This window comes from Balaenoptera borealis, assembly GCF_965194805.1.
Source record: "Balaenoptera borealis genome assembly, chromosome: X".
In the NCBI taxonomy this organism is placed as follows: Eukaryota; Metazoa; Chordata; class Mammalia; order Artiodactyla; family Balaenopteridae; genus Balaenoptera; species Balaenoptera borealis.
Genome location: NC_138881.1, coordinates 94,619,716 through 94,639,045, shown reverse-complemented (window position 1 = coordinate 94,639,045; position 19,330 = coordinate 94,619,716). Strand labels below are relative to the sequence as shown.

The following is a 19,330-nucleotide window of genomic DNA, read 5'->3' as shown; positions in this document are numbered from 1 at the left end:
AACCTGCCTCTGATATTGTGGGGAAGAATCATAACATGCTCTAGATGGAGTGTGCCAGTAGTTTATCTTTTAGGTGTAGTAGCTAACTACTATTTACACTTATTCTGAGCAAAAGACAGCAGCAAAATTTGTACGCAGACTAAAGCATTATATAGGAACTGATCCCCAGAGGCACAGTTATCCAAAATGCTCTGAATACAGCTCTTCATTAATTATGCTAAAATTCCCTAAGGCTCCTTCTTGATCTTTCTATCACTGATGCTGGTCTTGAAGATCTCTAAACCACTCTTGTTAACCCTGTGGTCTTCACATATATTTTGGACTGTGGTGTATTCTAGTTTTGGTTTTCTGACTATACTGGGCATGATTCTCAATCTAAAAACTCATGTGTGCTGCAACTATCACATTCTTTACTTCCTGTATATCAACTACCTACTTCTCTGAACTCTATATCCCTTGGTAATTATGGTGTGAATGTGTGTGTGTGTGTGTGTGTGTGTGTGAGAGAGAGAGAGAGAGAGAGAGAGAGAGAGGGAGGGAGGAGGGGAGAGAAGAGTATCATGATTATGATTCTGAGTCCCAGATCTGGTCATAACATCTTATCAGTGTCAACACATAAGAGCTGCAAGGGTCACTATATATAATCAAAATCAATATTAGGGTTTCCTAATTTACTTATTTGTAAAACCTATAGCCAGAGGAGCATGTAGGATCAACATAAGAAGGTTGCCCTAGTCACATATATGTAAAACCTATACCAGAATGTTGGGAATAACAGAGCTAATTGTGCCCTCAATCAGCATACCTAAGACAAATATGTTAAGGTTTTCTAAGTATAAGAACCCTGAAGGTGCATAGCTTGATGACACTTGTTCCCACTGAAGGACTATATGAGGGCCCTCCATTCTTCTAAGGCTTGAATATTGTCTCTGGCTGGATACTTGCTGCTGAAAACTGAGAGCTCTACCAGGCTGCCTGCATTAAATTGAAATCAGATCTCATGCCAGGCTGAAAATAATAACGCATTATAACAGTAATTATATCCAGCATAAGTCAAATAAATAAATTATAAATTACAATTACCCTTTTAAAAAATTGTGCTGTTTATTAAAGCTTGTACTTCCTCTATAATAATTCATTTTTCACATTTTTCATATTTTGTTTTTAAAGACCATGTGCACTAACAAACTAACCAAATAATAATATAAAAGTTATCTTCTTTTTTAGAGTGAAATACTGTAGTTGGTTCATAGTTTTTCAAAGCTCTTCCGATATGAAAATGATTCTATTACTGTTTAAAATGATTCTGTTATTGGTTAAAGTTGTTAATCAGTTAAACCAGAAAAATGGCTCCGTTCCCCATTTCTTCATTCTTTTCTTAGGGTACCTTTCTGTTACACTGCATTCTGATGATTGATATCCTTATCTCTCCCTGTCCTACTAGGCTATGAGCTCCTTTAGGAGATGGGTCCACTCTCACTGTTTTTGTATCCTTAGGGCCTAGCTCACTGCCTGAAGCATTATAGCCATTCATTAGGTACCCGGTGAATAATTGAATGAATAAATGATTAATTGCCAGCTCTATCTCAGTCAGTGAAAACTCACAAATTTATCAGTTATTTTTTCTTTTTCAGGAATAGCAACATTGATACTTCCTGATTCATAAGAACTCTTCCAGTCATACAAAAGTCATAGCAACATAAAGGTAGGCAATTTTTTTGCAGAAAGCAGTCAGTTGAGATATACACAAGACTGCCTAAATGCCTTAAAATTACAACCAGGAAATATTAGTCCTCTAAATATCTAAAAGTAGAAGTTCCCTTTCTTTCCTCCTTTTTCAAAATACATACCTCATCTCATGCAAAGTGTTAAGCTGTTAAAGTTTCTAAATGAACAAGCTGAGAGAGAGAGCTCATAGTACAGGTATGATAAGAAACGCTGCATCCCACTGGTATTCTAATTTTAGCCTGTGGTGATTTCGTTTGGGGCTAGACTGCCTGGTTCTTTTTAATATGATCAGTGACAAGCTGTGGTCCATGCCCTAAATGTGTTTACAATCTAGTCAATTGGGGAGAATTCCTTTATTCAGTATTTCGTGAGTACCTGCTGCGTGCTAGGCTCTGTTCTAGGGCCTAGGGATATAGTAGTGAACAGAAATAGCCAAAAAGTCTCTGCCTCACAGAGCTCTCATACCTGGCTACATCCCATGCCTTGCCTCCTTCACTTAACTCACATTAAATTTTTTTTCCACCTTTCTAGCCAGCCTACTTACAAGTAGGGCCCTGAATATTAATTCCTTTGGTGATTAAGAATTAGTAATAGAGTTTCCCTTTTGAGACAAGACCCCCTTTTCCCTTGATGATAAGAACATAAAATTGGATAAGTTGTCAAATAAATACTGAGTATTTGTTTTAGGAACCTTTTCTTTCTCCACTATCCCTTCTCTCCTAAGAAATAAGGCCCATCTGTAATCCACACAGATGGTGAACTCTGTCATTGCTCTGGTGTGATAGACTGACAACTGTAACCTTGGAATCATTTCATGAAGATTGGTGACATGGAGCTTCTGATTGTTCTTGTGGCTGCTCTCCTAACTTCAGGGGAATGAGTATAAATGAAGATGAGTAAGGAATACATCTTCACTATCCCTACCAGTCCAACATACTAAATTAGAGCTAAAATATTGGAATATGTGGAAAATGTAGTACAGGTACTGCAAGTTGGTTAGTATGTCAGGTAAAACACACACACACACACACACACACACACACACACACACAACTATCTTTTATGGTCAAAGTGAGACTATGACCCTGTTGTCACTAATTATAAAGAACTGAGGATTTTTCTTATTTCCAATATTTTATTACTAAAATGTTCAAACATACAGAAAAGGTGAAAGAATTTTACAGTGAACACCCATATTCTCACCATCTATATTCTATAATTAACATTTTATTTAACTTGCTTTATCACACATTCCTCTATCTATCCATCCCTCTATCCATCCATCAATCCAGAACTGAGGATTTAAAGTACTTTGCCCAGGTTTACTCAAGGAATCAGGTGCACAAATAGACCTCCTGATTGCTAGACCCTTGCCCTATGCTTTGCCTTGAATTTAATCTCTTTCATTTGTCAAATTGAATTTAGTTTTCAAATACTGATACCTTTGTAAAGACCAATCTTTTCTATTAAGCTCTTGCCTAATTAAAGGGGATTAACTTGGGTAGAAGACTTCTGATGATTTATTTATGTAAACATTCTTGTAATTGCTAGTATGTGTTCAGAAACTCAGATAAAACATGAATTTCATTCATCTTAATAAGATATGCTTATACTAATAATTCTATTAAATGTCATTTCTAATCCCTGAATTCTCTTGATTTAAACCAGGGAGATTCTATTGCTGCCAGCATCTTTTTGTGGACTGTACATGGTAAATTAATTATAAAATTTAAAACATGATTATCTCTATTCATATTTGACCTGATCTTTGTCCTTTTCACCCTTTCAATTTTCTTTTGTACAGTCAGTTCTTATTCACCTCAGTGATATCATTGAGTGTGAGGCATAACAGAAAGGATTAAACATGGAAAACTTTTTAAAAGATTATCAACTTCACATCCTAAAACATACTTATTATTTTTAACACATGAAATTTAAAATTTATGTGTAAAAGTAGTCAAGGAAATTGTATGGGCTTAGAGCCTCTCTTGCTCCCTTAAATAATTAGCATGGCTTAAAAAAAGCAAAATAAATGAGCAAATGGATTGAGTCAAAGACTTTTCCCAGGAGAATTTAAACCTTTAATTGTGGAGTATTTTGTTTTGTTCCCTGTTGTAATGAAACCATAATATCTCTATAGTAGAGCTAAGTGTTCAATTGCATCAGAAAAATAATAAAAAGCCATCTCAGTAAAAGTGTCTCAGAACTTCCCAAGTGTCTCAGAACTTCTTGAGAGCAAGAACTGCATCTTGTTCACTATTGTATACCCGGCACCTAGCCAGGTATACAATATACAGGATATATATATACAGGATATAGTGGGTACTTAGTAAATATTGCTTGAATATTTTTAAATAAACAGAAAAATTTGATTCCTTCATATTCATGTTTTTGCATGTGGTGCAAATTCAGCCACAATGACTCTGTAGCTCTAGATAAGGAGTCTGGAAACTATGGCCCGTGGGTTAAATCTGGCCCAGCACTTGTTTCTATAAATAAAGTTTTATTGTAACACAGGTGTCAACTTTAAAAAAATGCACAATGTGAGAGTTGTGAGTTAAGTTTTATTTGGGGCAAAATGAGGACTGCAGCCCTGAAGACAGCATTTCAGATAGCTCCGAGAAACTGCTCCAAAGAGGTAGGGGGGAAGGTCAATATATATGTGATTTTGGTGAAGGAGGAATACATGCAATCAAGCACATATTTTGCAGAAGGTCTTGTGAGGGTTACTGCTAGTCACGAGGAGCAGACATCACCATGAAGGAATTTAGTACTTTTCTAGATATGAGGAGATGCAAGAATTGGGCTCATAAAATCAGCTCCTGAAAATATCTATCTGAAGACCTGTTCCGCCATATTTTCTCAGAGCACCGAGTGCCTCATACCTGATCTCCACCCTGAATTGCTTTCAGGGGATGTTGAAGGTCAGCAGCTGCAGCGGCACCTGATTTAATCCTTGTAGAGGTAGATGGCAAGTGCCAATTTGTAGTTGACTCAGGCATGCTCACTTTTCTACATGTGACCTATGGCTGCTTTCATACTACAACAGCAGAGTTTGTTGTGAAAGAGACTATATGGCCTGTGAATCCTAAGATACTTACTGTCTGTCCCTTTACAGAAAGTGTTTTCCAAATCTACTCTAGGGTGTATGTTTAGGCAAAACTAAAGGGAGGCATTAGGGAAATGCAAATCAAAACTACAGTGAGTTACCACTTCACATCTTCCAGTATGCCTATAATTTATTTTTTAACGAAAATAACAAGTTTTGGCAAGAATGTGGAGCAATTGGAACCCTAGTACATTGCTGGTAGGAATGTAAAGTGGCACAAGTGCTATGGAAAACAGTTTGGTCGTGGTGCCTCTAAAAGCTACACATAAAATTACCATGTAACCCAGCAATTTCACTCCTAGATATATACCCAAAGGAATTGAAAGCAGGGACTCAAACAGGTATTTGTATGCCAATGTTCATTGCAGCATTATTTACAATAGCCAAAAGGTTTAAATAACCCAAGTGTCCATCAACAGATGAATGAATAAACAAAATATGGTATATCCATACAGTGGAGCATTATTCGGTCATAAAAAGAAACAAAGTTCTGATATACTCTACAACATGGATGAACCTTGGAAGCATTATGCTAAGTGAAAGAAGTCAGATATGAAAGGACAAATGTTGGACTTCCCTGGTGGTTCAGTGGATAAGACTTCGCCTTCCAATGCAGGGGTTGTGGGTTTGATCCCTGGTCAGGGAGCTAAGATCCCACATGCCTCATGGCCAAAAAAACCAAAACATAAAACAGAAGCAATATTGTAACAAATTCAATAAAGACTTTTAAAAAATGGTCCACATCAAAAGAATCTTAAAAAAAAAAGGACAAATGTTGTATGCTTCCACTTACATGAAATATCTAGATTAGGCAAATTCATAGAAACAAAGTAGATTAAAGGTAATAGTGACTGGAGGAAGGAAGAATGGGGGGTTATTGCTTAATGGTTATAGAGTTTCTTTTGGGGGTGATTAAAAAGTTTGGGAAATAGTGGTGGTTGGATAACATGTGAATGTAATTAATGACATTAAATTGTACAATTAAAATAGTTAAAATGGCAAATTTTATTATATATATATATTTTACCACGATTTAAAAAAACTTAGTGTAATATACCAATAAACATTGAATTGTATGTTTTAAATGAGTGAATTGTATGATATGTGAATTATATCTCAATAAGGCTGTTAAGAAAAAAAACTAAAGCAGGGGGAAATAATGAGCGTTTGAGCTCTTAGAAACTCAGGTAAGTCTCAGAGTACTCAAATCACGTGATTTACAATATTAAGTCAATTCAATATTTACAGTAAGAAACTAGAGGAGAGAGATGCAGTATGTTAATACACTTAGGATAGGATGCCAGCAGGCTAAACCACACCTGGGTTATGCAGCCTTCATGTGTCCTGTTTCTCTTGTCCACATTAACCTTCCCCACTGATGGTGTGGTTAGGAGGACCAGAGATGAGGTTTGAGCAAAGGGGCTTTGTGGATGAAAGAAGCCTGAAGCCAGTTATACGCACATACTTTATTGGAGTGTTGTAGGGGCCAGTGTGCCTGTCCACAGCCGAAGCTTGCAATAGCCCAGTGAGCAGCTAGGGATTTTTATTTTGCATTTCCTGGCCAGAGGATACATGGGCCCAGAATACGTGACACTCATGGGTGGCTGATTTAGGTCCTCATGAATACTGAGTGCCTCATATATTTACTGTACCGTGAATATTTGGTGCCTCAGGGGTCTGATGTATATTTGGTGTATCGTGAATATTAGGTGCCTCCTGTGCCTCATGAATATTTAGTGCCTACTTGGTTCTTCTATCCCTTCTGATTTATGTTCTGCACACATATATCTAGTTTATGTCAAAAATGTCTCATGGGTTACTAATCTACTTGTCTCTGCTTAACATATGTATGAATTTCATCTCTCCCACTTATTTTCTTGTTTCCTATGGCAAAGTTCAATATTCTCAGTCAATACAGCAAATACGTATTACAATTAATTTGCAACATCCCCATTTTACAAATGAGGAAATTGCAGAGAGGAGCTAAGCAACTTGTAGGACTTGCCAAGGTCACAGGTGGAGTCAGGATTCAAATTCTGGCAGCTTGACTCCAGAGCTCATGCTTTTAACTGCTATGCTCTACTGCCTCTGAGGATCAGCGTGAGGAAAGGGACTATAAGAGTATAAGGTGGGTATCATAAGAGAAGTTCTAAGTGCTACAGAAGCTCATTGGGGCTTTATAGGAAGACTTTATGGAAGTATCATCTGAGATAACCTAGGAAGAATAAAAGGATAATTACAAGCAGGAATCAGAGCAGAAGTGTTAGGTTATTTATCATTTAAAACACTTTAGCGTAGAAAATGTGACACTGTGCATCTGTGTTAGTTGAAGTTACAACCCAGTTTTGACTAGTATTCTACTTGTCAAACCCAAGTTTGTGTGGCTGATGCACAGTGAAGCCAAACCAAAATGTCGGAGTTTGGAGCAGACAAAGGTTAATTGCAAGGGCCATGCAAGGGGAACGGGCAGCTCGTGCTCAAAAGACTCCAACTCCCTGATGGTTTTCAGGGAAGAGTTTTTATTGGCAAAATTTGGGGGGAGGATGTGACCTTCCTCTAATTGGTTGGTGGTGGGGTAACAGGGTGGTGTTCCAAGAATCTCAATCATCAGCCTTCTAGTTCCAACCAGTCTGGGGTCCTCGTGCTTGTGCTCAGCCTGAAGTTACCATCTTCCACCTGGGGGTGGGGTGGTTAGTTCCTGTAGAAGAACTCAGAGATGTGTACCAGATTGTTATGTATATTCCTTGAGGAGGAACCAGGATCCTGCTCCATTGCTGCAGTATTGTTTCTTGACTGTCTTTCCTTTGTTTCTGCATTCCCTTGCTCCTCTATTTACTAACCGTTTGAATCTGCCCTTTGGAACTCAGGGAAGGTCTAGAAGGCTGAAAGCATTTTTCCTACAAACGAGAAATGGAGGATGTGGAAAGACTTGTACCCTGGAGGGCTCCACAGGGTCCTGCTTGGTTTCATACTTAGGAGTTCACATTCCAGAGAGCCAACTATTATTTAAATTAGAAGGCATCTACCCATAAAGTGGCTACTACAAGTGCTTTATTTATAGCTACACTATCTATAGCAATATCATGTGCTTTATTAGTTCACATTGGGAACATTGGAAGCCAGTTTTTATTGGTGAAATTTCTGGCTTGTTAATTAGCATGATGAACATTAGAAATGAGTTCTCATTGTTGAAATTGAAGGTATTCAAAATATGTGATTGGCTAAAATATTTTGAATACACACCTTATTCTTATATGAGTAGGGCAAAAAAAATCTAGAGAAACCTGTCTTTACCAGGAATACCAGGACTCAAAACTAAATGGGATCCAGTGTCCAGCCTTTGGTTTGGAGAATTTCTAGTTACCTAATGCAGACTATAGGCTAACAGAATTCTGCCTCTGGAATGTAATCACATCTTGTATTTTTAGTAGATTTTATTGGTTGAGAAAACATTTATGTTTATATGGATTCCAAAATCACTTACAGTAACCTCATAGGGCCCCAGGGTTCCATAGTCTGCAGGTTGAAAATCACTGTTGTATATATGGGGAGAAGGCAGGTTTTACATCACTGGAGCTTCATTTTAGGAAGATTAATCTGACTTTGGAATGTGGGATGAATTGAATAAGGGAAAGAATACTCCAGAGGAAAAGTAGTAAAAGTGTGGTATTTGTGAGAATGGAGTAGAGAGGTTGGATTGGAGAGGCATGGTAGAGGAAGAATATGCGTGGCTCAACAACTAAATAAATGTAGGGAGCAAAGGGAGGAGGAATGGTATTTATAACAATCATGTATTTAGAGCTTGTTATGTGCCAGGCATATTCTGAGTAGTTTGTATATATTAAATCATTTATTCCTCACAGAAACCTTACGAGTTAGATATTCTACAGGTGAAGAAAGTGAAGTACCGAGAGTATAAGCACCCTGCCGAAGGTCAGAGAGTTGAGATTTAAACCCAGGCAATCTGGCCACAAAATCCTAACTGTTCAACCCTGTTGCTTCAAAGAATTAAATATAAGCCCAAAGTTGTGAGCCCGTATGATTAAGAGAAAACATATATGTACATGTGTATTGGTCAGACATTCTACTTTGTTTCTCTATTTACTTTCAGTTTTATTGAGATATAATTGACCTATACAGCACTGTGTAAGTTTAAGGTATACATCACAATGACTTGACATACATGTATTGTTAAATGATCAACACGATAAGTTTAGTTAACATCCATCACCTCATACAGTTACAGAAATTTTTTCCCTTTTGATGAGAACAGTTAAGGCTTACTCTCTTAACAACTTTCAAATGCACCACACAGCAGTGTTAACTATAGTCATCATGTTGTACATTACATTCCCATTACTTGTTTATCTTATAATTGGAAGTTTGTACCTTTTGACCACCTTCATCCAAATACCCCACCCCTACCTCTGGTAACCACAAATCTGATGTCTTTTTTTTTTTTTTATATAAATGTTTTTTGTTTTTTAAATTTTACACTTTATTTATTTATGGCTGTGTTGGGTCTTCGTTTCTGTGTGAGGGCTTTCTCCAGTTGTGGCGAGCGGGGGCCACTCTTCGTCGCGGTGCGCGGGCCTCTCACTATCGCGGCCTCTCTTGTTGCGGAGCACAGGCTCCAGACGCGCAGGCTCAGTAGTTGTGGCTCACGGGCCCAGTCGCTCCACGGCATGTGGGATCTTCCGGGACCAGGGCTCGAACCCGTGTCCCCTGCACTGGCAGGCAGACTCCCAACCACGGCGCCACCAGGGAAGCCCAAATCTGATGTCTTATATGAGTTTGGTTTTTTGTTGTTGTTGTTGTTTTAGATTCCACATATAAGTGAGATCATGCAGTATTTTTCTTTATCTGACTTATTTCACTTAGCATAATTAATGCTCTTAAGGTCCATCCATGTTGTCATGAATGGCAAAATTTCCTTCTTTTTAATGACTGGTTTGTTTTCCATTGTATGTATATATATATATATACACACCACACTTTCTTTATCATTTCAGGTCAGACATTCTGGTATAGTATAACTAAAAACTCTGGAATTCAAAAGTGCTAAGAGTGGGCAATACTTTTAAGTTTCTATGAATTCATACAAAGCATACCTTAAATGAACCATTCTAGGGCAAGCTGTGACAACACTCAGGGAATGATAGAATGTTGAAGGAAACCACAATCTACCACTCCAAAATATGTCTCTTTGACATAAAAATTATTTTGAGCTTAAGGCAATTAAGAAGCAGCAAACTCTAAAAAAGCTCCCCCTTTTCTGCCTAAAGGCAGGAAATAAATTCTCCTTTTACTGAAGACAGACTCTAATCTGCCCAGAGATGGCACCAGGGAAATCTGTATAAACAAACCTTGTTAAACTAACCCTTATCTTCCTAGTTAACTGCTTCACCATTAACTACTCTCTCCCAAACCCCTTTGTCTTGTCAATTCTTCACAAATTTATTGTTTGTCTAAAAGGTATAAAGCCTTTCTGCTCTGGTCACTTCTTCAGGTCTTCATTCTCTTCATTAAATGTAAAAATTTAATAAAACTTGTATACTTTTCTTCTGTTAATTTGTCTTTGTCAGTTTAATTTTCAGACCCAACCAGAGACCCTAAGAGAGTTGAGGAAAACTTTTTCTTCCCCTGCAGTGTCATCACATGAGAAAGCCACTCAGCTAAGAAATGAAGGAAAACATAGCCCTGATCTTCCTGTAGCCTCATTGGCCCCCTTTTATATATTTTATCACAATGTATCTTTAATTGTGTTGGCTTTTTCTCTGATTTATCCTCTTTCCCCTCAACTAGATTGTGAGTTTTTTGAGGGCAAGGATCTTGTCTTACTCATTTCTTACCTCGCAACACACATACATCTCATGATGCTCAGGGCTGCTCAGATGCTTTTTGAACTGAAAAGCACTTGAATGAAAAGAAATTATCTAAACTAATACATCAAGGCCTATTTCTCCTAGGCTAAACTTCTGCTACTGTTTGAAAGGGCTTATTTACCATATACTCATATGATAATGATGGCACTAAAATTAGGAATATTATCTTTACAACCCTGATTATTTTCTAACTATAGTGATAGATTAATAAAACAAAAGAGTTTAATTCTTGTCAAATCAGTGCTTTCTCCTTCATGTACAGATATTTAAATAATTAGGTCAGCCATAGTTGCATAACTCCAGGAAGCAGCCTTCAAATGGACCAAGATTTGGCAATTATTTTTTTGGCTTTTCTGATAGGGTCTGTATTGCAACTAATCAACTCTGCCATTGTAGTGGGGAGAGCAGCCGCACGTAGTATGTAAACGAATAAGCATGGCAGTGTTCCAGTAAAACTTGATTTACAAAAACAGGCTGCAGTCTAGATTTGGGCCTTAGGCTATCGTTTTCCAAATCCTGACACAGAATACAGTGTGAAAGGTACCTCTTGGAGTTGTGCTATGTGGTAGCCATGTAGGCAATTCATATAGACTAAATAAACTCAGGAACTTTTCCTCTTTCTAGAAAAAACCTGAGAGACTATCTACTTCCTACTCATTTTACAGATGAGGAAACTTAGACTCTGAGAAGTTGAGAAAGAGAGATATGCTTAAAGTAATTTAGCTTGCTTGTGTCAAAGCTAGCTATGAAACCCAGGTATGCCGACTCTAGTCCAACGCTCTCTCCATTATATCAGTTCCTCAAGGATGAATATTAAATTTCTCATATAGGTATAGTTTAAAATACACCTTATTATATTCTAATTCTTTGCAAATTGATATGTCTATGTTATAGACAAATAGTTACTCATATCACAGAGCAATTACTATAAAACACTAAAGTAAAAATATATATAGTTGGGAGGAATCCCTTATCCTGATGTTAAGTCTTACAATATATTGGCAATAATCAAGATAGTATGGTACTGGCGAGGGATAGACACATAGATCAATAGAACAGAATAGAAACCCAGAAATAGATCCACACAAGTATACCCAATAAATTTTTGACAAAAGAGCAAAATCAATTCAATGGAGAAATGATAGCCTTTTTAGCAAATGGTGCTGAAGCAATTGGACATCTAAAGGCAAAAAAACTTATCCTTCACCTAAATTTCATATCGTATACAAAAATTAAGTCAAAATGGATTACAGATTTAAATATAAAACTATAAAACTTTTTTTTTGGGGGGGCTGCCTTGGGTCTTCATTGCTGTGCGCGGGCTTTCTCTAGTTGCAGTGAGCAGGGCTACTCTTCCTTGTGGTGCGCGGGCTTCTCATTGAGGTGGCTTCTCTTGTTGCGGAGCATGGGCTCTAGTCACGTGGGCTTCAGTAGTTGCAGCACTCGGGCTCAGTAGTTGTGGCTCGCAGGCTTAGTTGTTTCACGGCATGTGGTATCTTCCCAGACCAGGGATTGAACCTGTGTCCCCTGCATCAGCAGGCGGATTCTTAACCACTGCACCACCAGGGAAGTCCCTATAAAACTTTTAAAAAATTACATGGTAGAAAATCTTTGGGAACTAGCACTAGACAGTCCTTAGACTTGACATCAAAAGCATGATCCATAAAAGGAAAAAAACTGACATATTGGCTCATCAAAATTAAAATCTTTTGCTCCGTGAAAGACTGTTAAAAGCAATGAAAAGAAAAACTACAGAGTGGAAGAAAATACTTGCAAACCACATATCTGACAAAGCACTAGTGTCTAGAATATATAAAGAACTTTCAAAACTCAACCGTTAAAAAATGGGCAAAATTCATGAAGAGACATTTCACAGAAGAAGATATACATATGGCAAGTAAGCACATGAAAACACGTTTAACATTCGCCATCAGAGAAATGCAAATTAGAACTGCAATGAGATATCACTACATCCCTATCAGAATGGCTAAATGAAAAATATATTGATAATACCGAATGCTGGTGAGGATGCAGAGAAATTGGACCTTATGTCAGTGGGAAGGTAAAATGGTACAGCCATTATGGAAAATAGTTTGGCAGTTGCTTACAAAGCCAAGCATATAATGTACAACCGGGTCATTTATCCCAGAGAAATAAAGACTTATGTTCATACAAAAACCTATACATTAATGCTGATAACAGTTTTATTCATAATAGCCAAGAACCCAGAACAGCCTAGATGTCCTTCAAAGGGTGAATAAACAAACTATGGTATATACATACCATGGAATACTACTCAGCAATAAAAAAAGAATGGACAATCAAAGCACACAATAATTTGGATGAACCTCAAGGAAATTATGCTTAGTGGAAAAATTCAGTCACAAAAAGATAGTGCCTGATTCCATTTATGTAACATTCATAAAACAGCATAATTATAGAGGTAGAGAACTCATGGTTGGTTGCCAGGTGTTAGGGATAGGGAGGAGGGGGACAAGTGTGCCTATAAAGGGGTAACATAAGAGAGTCTTGTGGTGATGATACAGTTTAATATCTTGATTATTATGGTGGTTACACAAGGCCACACATGTGCTAATATTCCACAGAGACACCCCCCATACAGAAACTACTTCATGTATAACCACTGAAATTTGAATAAACTCTGTGGATTGTGCCAAAGTTAGTTTCTTGGTTTTGATCATGTATTATAGTGGTATAAGATGTTAACATTGGAGTAGGCTGAGAAAAGTGCGTATGGGACTTTCCTGTACATTTCTTTTGTAACCTCCTGTGAATCTGTAATTATTTCAGAATAAAAAGTATGTATATTAAAATATAAAATATATTTTATTCAAAATTATATGTATATATGAGAGAGAGACAAGTGAATTCTTTTCAATTTAACAATTATTTATTGCAGTCCTTCCATGGCCAACATTCTAGTTAGTGCAAAGTTGAATAAATACATTTTCAAAGGCCATCCATTCCATTAAAGAGAGTCTTCTTGAGAAATTCCAATCAAAATGCCCTTAATCTTTCAAAGTGAGACTTATCAGCCAGTAACATAAAGTAATTAAAATCTGTTTGCTTCCTTTGAAATTGATTAATTACAAGCACTACATAATTTATTCTTCCTTCTACTACTCTTCTAAAGTATTTTTGCTAAAACCACCAAAGATGTACTAATATGCCAAATGCAAGGCCTAGTTGACCTCTCTGCAACATTTGTCCTTGTTAACCAGTTTTTCCTTTTTCCTTTTTTAAAATTTAGGTAACATTGGTTTATCCTTGAGGGTATTATGCTAAGTTAAATAAGTCAGATGGAGAAAGACAAATACCATGTGATTTCACTCATATGTGGAATATTAAAAAAAATTCTTCTTTTTGAAAGTGCTCTACTTCTTTAACTTTTGTGACATGACTTTTTTTCCCTAGTTCTCCTCCTGTCTCTTTAGCCATTTTTATTTAGCTTTTTCTCTTATTTTCTATGTTCTCCCACAGCTTCAGTAATAAACTCCACGCCAGTGGTTCTCACGTCTCTTTTTCCAATGCCAACTTCTTCCTTGAATTTCAGACCCATATTATCAACTACTCATTAATTGTTCCACTTGACTGTCCTCCAGGAACCTACCATGTAACTTAACTGCCCCCCATTCTTCCTCCATACGTGTGCTCTGCACATAGTAGTTGCTCAAAAAATATCTGAATTAAAATGGAAATATTCTTGATATTTTGAATGATACATAATTCTACCATTCTTGAAAATTAGAAACCTCAGTGCAATTCTTGGCTTTTCCCCATTACTCTTAAATGTAGTTAATCACAAAATGCTTTTGATTTTACCTTAATGTCTTTTAAATTCAGGCTCTCCCTATTCTTATAGCAACTACTTTAAGTCAGAGGCCTCATCATCTCTCACCTGGACTCTTGACATAGGCTTCAAACTGGTCCTCACAGATTTGTGTCTACAAGTGAATGACTAGAGATGTGTATGTGAGTGAGAGAGTTGTGTGAAAAGCTAACTACAATCCCCAACTGTACAGCTTAAGTTACAAAAAAAAAAAAAACTTTAGAAGGACAATTCTTGGTTGCAGAACCAAAGACCCTGTGAGAAATGTCAAGCTAAGGGAAATGAGCTTGTAAATGATTCTATGCAAGTTCTTATTTTAAATGCTGGCTCCCCAAATATCACCAAAATATCTTGAGACAAAGCTGTGCTTATTCTCAGCACAATAAGGGGGAGTGCCACCTCAACAGAGACTTAGTATTATCTATAAGTAGAGAGGGTGAACTTGGGATATTTATGAGATTTTAAAGTCTGTTTTAAGGTGGGCCTTTCGATTGGGGAAGGGGCTTGATTATGGTTGGGTAAAGATCATAATACAATAGTTTTTAAGATTTGTGGACCCAGCAGTCCACCAATGGACTTTCAGGACTCTCCTGATGATTCTTTCGAGAAGTTCCTGGAATGTACAATAAGTTTATTTGCAACTTTTATCTTTCTGGGAAAGAATAGTAAAATTATGCTGATAAAGACAATGGAAAAGTAAAGTCACGTTAATATAGGCAGAAAGCTGTGTAGGTGTAGATGGTCTCAGTTTTCATATAAAGAAGACAATGAAAAGAAAATAGGAAAGGGATTAAAAGATATTTGTACATTAAATTAATAATAGTGACTATTGAACAATTAATTTCCATTTATTTTCATATCTTTGTTGTAATCTGACTTAAACCAATTTGGCTTTCAGAAGTGTTAGATTTGAATGACTCTTAAGTTGAAGACTGTAGGTCTTCAAATGCACAGCTTTGCTACTGCATGGAATGTTACAATGAATGGAGGTCTTAAACTGAATTAACCTACACACACATTTATTAGTAAACAGGGGCAAGAAAGTCTTACACCCTGTTACAATAATCTTAGAAAGATCACTGCTCTATCTTTTTGAGGACTTTAACAAGCATCTTGCATGGAAGTTTCACTCTAAAGCAAATGTTCTGACAGACTGCTTAGCTGATCTATTTGGGTCATGGAACAAAATTCTTTCTTATTAGAGTATGTATGTGTGTGGTAGGTGGGTAGGTAGGGTACAGAAAGGAAAGCAGTTCCAGATGTAAGCAATGAAAGGCAAAATGCACCAGACAATTAAAGAGATTATTTTATTCGGGCTATTGCAATAGGGAGACTGTTCATTAACGAGGAACATCTCAAAGAAAAGGAAGGGAGCTTGAGGTTTTATAGAGGCAGGTAAACAAGGGAGTTCTCCACGAGGCATATGGGAGTCATAAAGAAGGATGAAGATGGGTCTTATCTGGGAAGATATGAGAACAGAGAGCTCCTTTGAAGTTAGCCAAAATATAAAGGAGTGGGAGGAACTCAACTGTTGCTAATGATGGGTTTCAGAACACATTACCCCCAAAATATGGTGCCCTGGCATATTGAAAATTTTGAGCTGAAGGAATTTAAGAAACAGTTGGTGCAGGAAGGACTCTCTGACCTTTCCCTGAAGCAGATCATAAGGTCCTCATGTAAGAGGTGCCCACCCAGTACCCAAAGGAAAAGAGTATCCTTATCTCTGAAGACGGAGGGAATTTGATTGAACAAGCCTTGCTAAGTGTCCCTGTTTACTATCTTTAGCTCATACCCTTTTGTTCTATCACATTTTCTGTGACTTTCCACTCTTCATCAAACCTAGCATAAAAATACTCAGGTTTAACTGTTTCTTTTGGGTCTTCATTTCCTTATGAAGGCTCCTGTGTCACATAAAACCTATATTAAATAAATGTGTATGCTTTTCTCTTGTTAATCTGTCTCTTGTTACAGAGACTCAGCCAAGAACCTAGAAGGGTTGAGGGAAAAAGATATTTTTCCTCCCTTTTACTGCCTTCCAGGAGCACAGGGCTCAGATAAAATTCAGCATTGTCATAGGTACTCCTTAGAAGGTATTAGGCTGCTGGGCTCATCTGGTTCTTATACCCCTTTTTGTGCAAGGGTGGAGCTGCCTATAGAGTATTTCTAGTTAATACATATTTTTTGAACATCATCGATTAGAACTAGTTGTTTTGAGAAGAATATTTTAGATAGGATGACCAGGGAAGTCCTCTCTGAGGAAGTAATTTTGGAACAGAGACCTGAATTCATTAAGTGAGCAAACCATGCAAAGCAGAAGGGTGTTCCAGGCAGAAGGAACTGAAAGTGCCAAGACCTTGAGGCACAAATGAGCATGTAGAGATAAATGAGACCACCCAAATGAGAACAAGCAAAGGGCTATTTATTCATAGCTTGTTACAGCAAGGGAGTCAGCCACCATTACTTTTGCATTTGGCAAAGACTCACAGTCAGGCGAGTAGGGAAGCTTCATCGTGGAAAAGACGGATAGCTTCAGGTATGCCTTGATTGGAGGCTGTTGGCATGCGGAAACTGTAGGCAGGCTAATGAGAAGCAGGGCATCCTATGTGGCTGATACATATTTGGCTTTCTCTGGTTGGTACTAAGTTGGAAGCTGGGACAAAAATTAGGGAAGCTGTCAGTTATTAATCAATTCCTGGATGTTTTGGGCTGATTGTTACAGGGAGTATTGTTTGGCTTCCTGGATTGGTTATAGAGATAGTAGTCTGACTTGTAGAAAGTAAGTTGGTTTCTTGAGTTGGTTTCTGCAGATTGTGGGTCAGAGTTCTAGTTTTATATATGGTCTGGCCATTGTCTGTTTGCATATTCAGTCTCTCAAGCATGACATGTTTGAAAAACACCAGGAAGAGTAGTGTGGCTGGAGTGGAGGGAAGGAGCAGAAAGTGTTGGGAGATGAGGTTAGACAGATTGGCGGGGGATAGGTCTGGTAGGGCCTTGAAATCCATGGTGATAGGAACCCTTTGGAGTATTCTCAACAGGGGAGTGAAGGGAGCTGATTTATAGTTTTAAAAGGTTGCTTTGGCTGTTATATGGATTCCGGAGACACTAGAGAGACAAGAGTAGAAGCAGAGAAGCCACCAAGGAGGCTATTGCCATAGTTAAGGCAATATTTTGAGTTAAAGGCGCTTGAAAAAACAGCAGATGCAAGAAGGATACTCTGACTTTTTTTCTTTCTTTTAAACACAAGAGATGAAATTTCCATGTAAGAGATGTTGTAGGGGACCAAATTTTGCCAGCCCAAAATGTGTCTCTTCGGCATGAGGATTAATTTAGGTGATTATTTTTAAGAAACAGAAGACTCAGGAAGTTTTTCTTATTACCACCCCCTTAACTACCTAAAAGAATTTAAAGGGCCTGGAATAGTGCTATCACCAGAGATGTCTGCAAAGAGTATGCGTTAGGTGTGGTGGGAGAAATTTGTTAGGGTCTAGAGACCAGCATTCACTCTGTGCATAGTCTCTGCATGGCCCAGTAAACATTTATTTACCAAACATTTGCTTTTCCATCTCTATGTGACTTGTCTTCCTCTCCTTTCAGGTTCCAAACCACTAGCCCCCAACATCCTCTCTTGTCTTTAGCTGAAGATGGTATTTAAGGTGAGGGTTTCAGCCATTTCGGCAAGTTACTCGGTCTTTCTGGGTCTCTCTCATGTATACATGTTATAAAATTTTGTTGATATTCTCCTGTTAATCTTTTTCATGTTAATTTAATTCTTAGACCAGCCAGAAGAACCCTGGAAGGGGAGAGGAAATTTTCTTCCTCCCTGACAATGTGCTCCCTATACCAGAAGGGAAGAGACATTCTATCTCCAAGGACAGGAAGTTGAGGCTGAGAGAAATCTGTACAAACAAACCTTGTTAAACTAACGTTTACCTTCCTATTCACTTCCCCACCCAATTAAATACCCTAGGCCAAGCCCCTTTGCCTTGCCACATTTTCACAATTTACTACTCTTTGTCCAATTCAGTACATAAGTGTTCCACTCTAACTGCTTTTCTGGGCCTTCATTTTTCTCATGAAGACTCCCATGTACATGTAAAGAAAAAACAGTTAAAACTTGTATACTTTTCTTCTGTTAATCTGTTTTATGTCAGTTTAATTCTTAGGCCCAGCTGGAGACTCTGAGAGGTAGAAGACAAGTTTTTCCTCCCCTATAGATGACAGTGGTCTGAACCAGGATAGTAGCTGTGGAGGTGGTAAGAAGTGGTGGATTCTGGACATGTTTGGAAGGTAGAGCGAACAGGATTCATTGATGAGTTGGATGTGTGGGTGAGAGAATAATCAAGAACACAGTATCTCCAATGTCTTTGACCTGAGCAAATGGTGATGCCATTAATAAGATGAAGAAAGCTTTTATGAATGCCCTTTGCTCCTTCATTAAATCATGTCTACTTATCCAGATGATATATGTATGCTACTTGAGGATAAGGATGGAGGCTTGTCAAGTTTTCCTTCCACTAAGCTTATTAGAGAATTGTATACCCAGGACGGACTTAAGTGAATATTTCTTATTTATTCTGCTAAATAAGTAGGGGAAAAAATGGTTTTGATGCTAGGCTAGCAGGCAGTTTCTAATTGAGGTGCCTCTGTTCTGTTCCTTTCCCCACCCTCTTGATACTCAAGTAAAAGAAATGCAGAACACTTGGAAAATTGACATTTTTCTTGAGGCGATAAATTGACCTGTTTATTAATGTAGTCATT

The 19,330-nt window shown here is 37.7% G+C and overlaps 1 protein-coding gene and 1 long non-coding RNA gene across 4 annotated transcripts in view; one reads left to right on the top strand and one right to left on the bottom strand.

Annotated features, from left to right (window-relative positions):
* Nucleotides 1-19,330, top strand: part of DCX (doublecortin) — a 365,391-nt gene that overhangs the window by 100,786 nt on the left and 245,275 nt on the right. The window contains exon 2 of one of the 3 annotated variants that reach the window (XM_082377385.1): nucleotides 1,635-1,705. The exons of the other annotated variants lie outside the window; for them this stretch is intronic. The gene's annotated coding sequence lies outside the window, so the exon portion shown is untranslated. The remainder of the gene's footprint in view (nucleotides 1-1,634; nucleotides 1,706-19,330) is intronic. 3 annotated transcript variants of the gene reach the window in all.
* Nucleotides 1-19,330, bottom strand: part of LOC309620848 — a 144,508-nt gene that overhangs the window by 66,186 nt on the left and 58,992 nt on the right. The gene's annotated exons all lie outside the window — the stretch shown is intronic.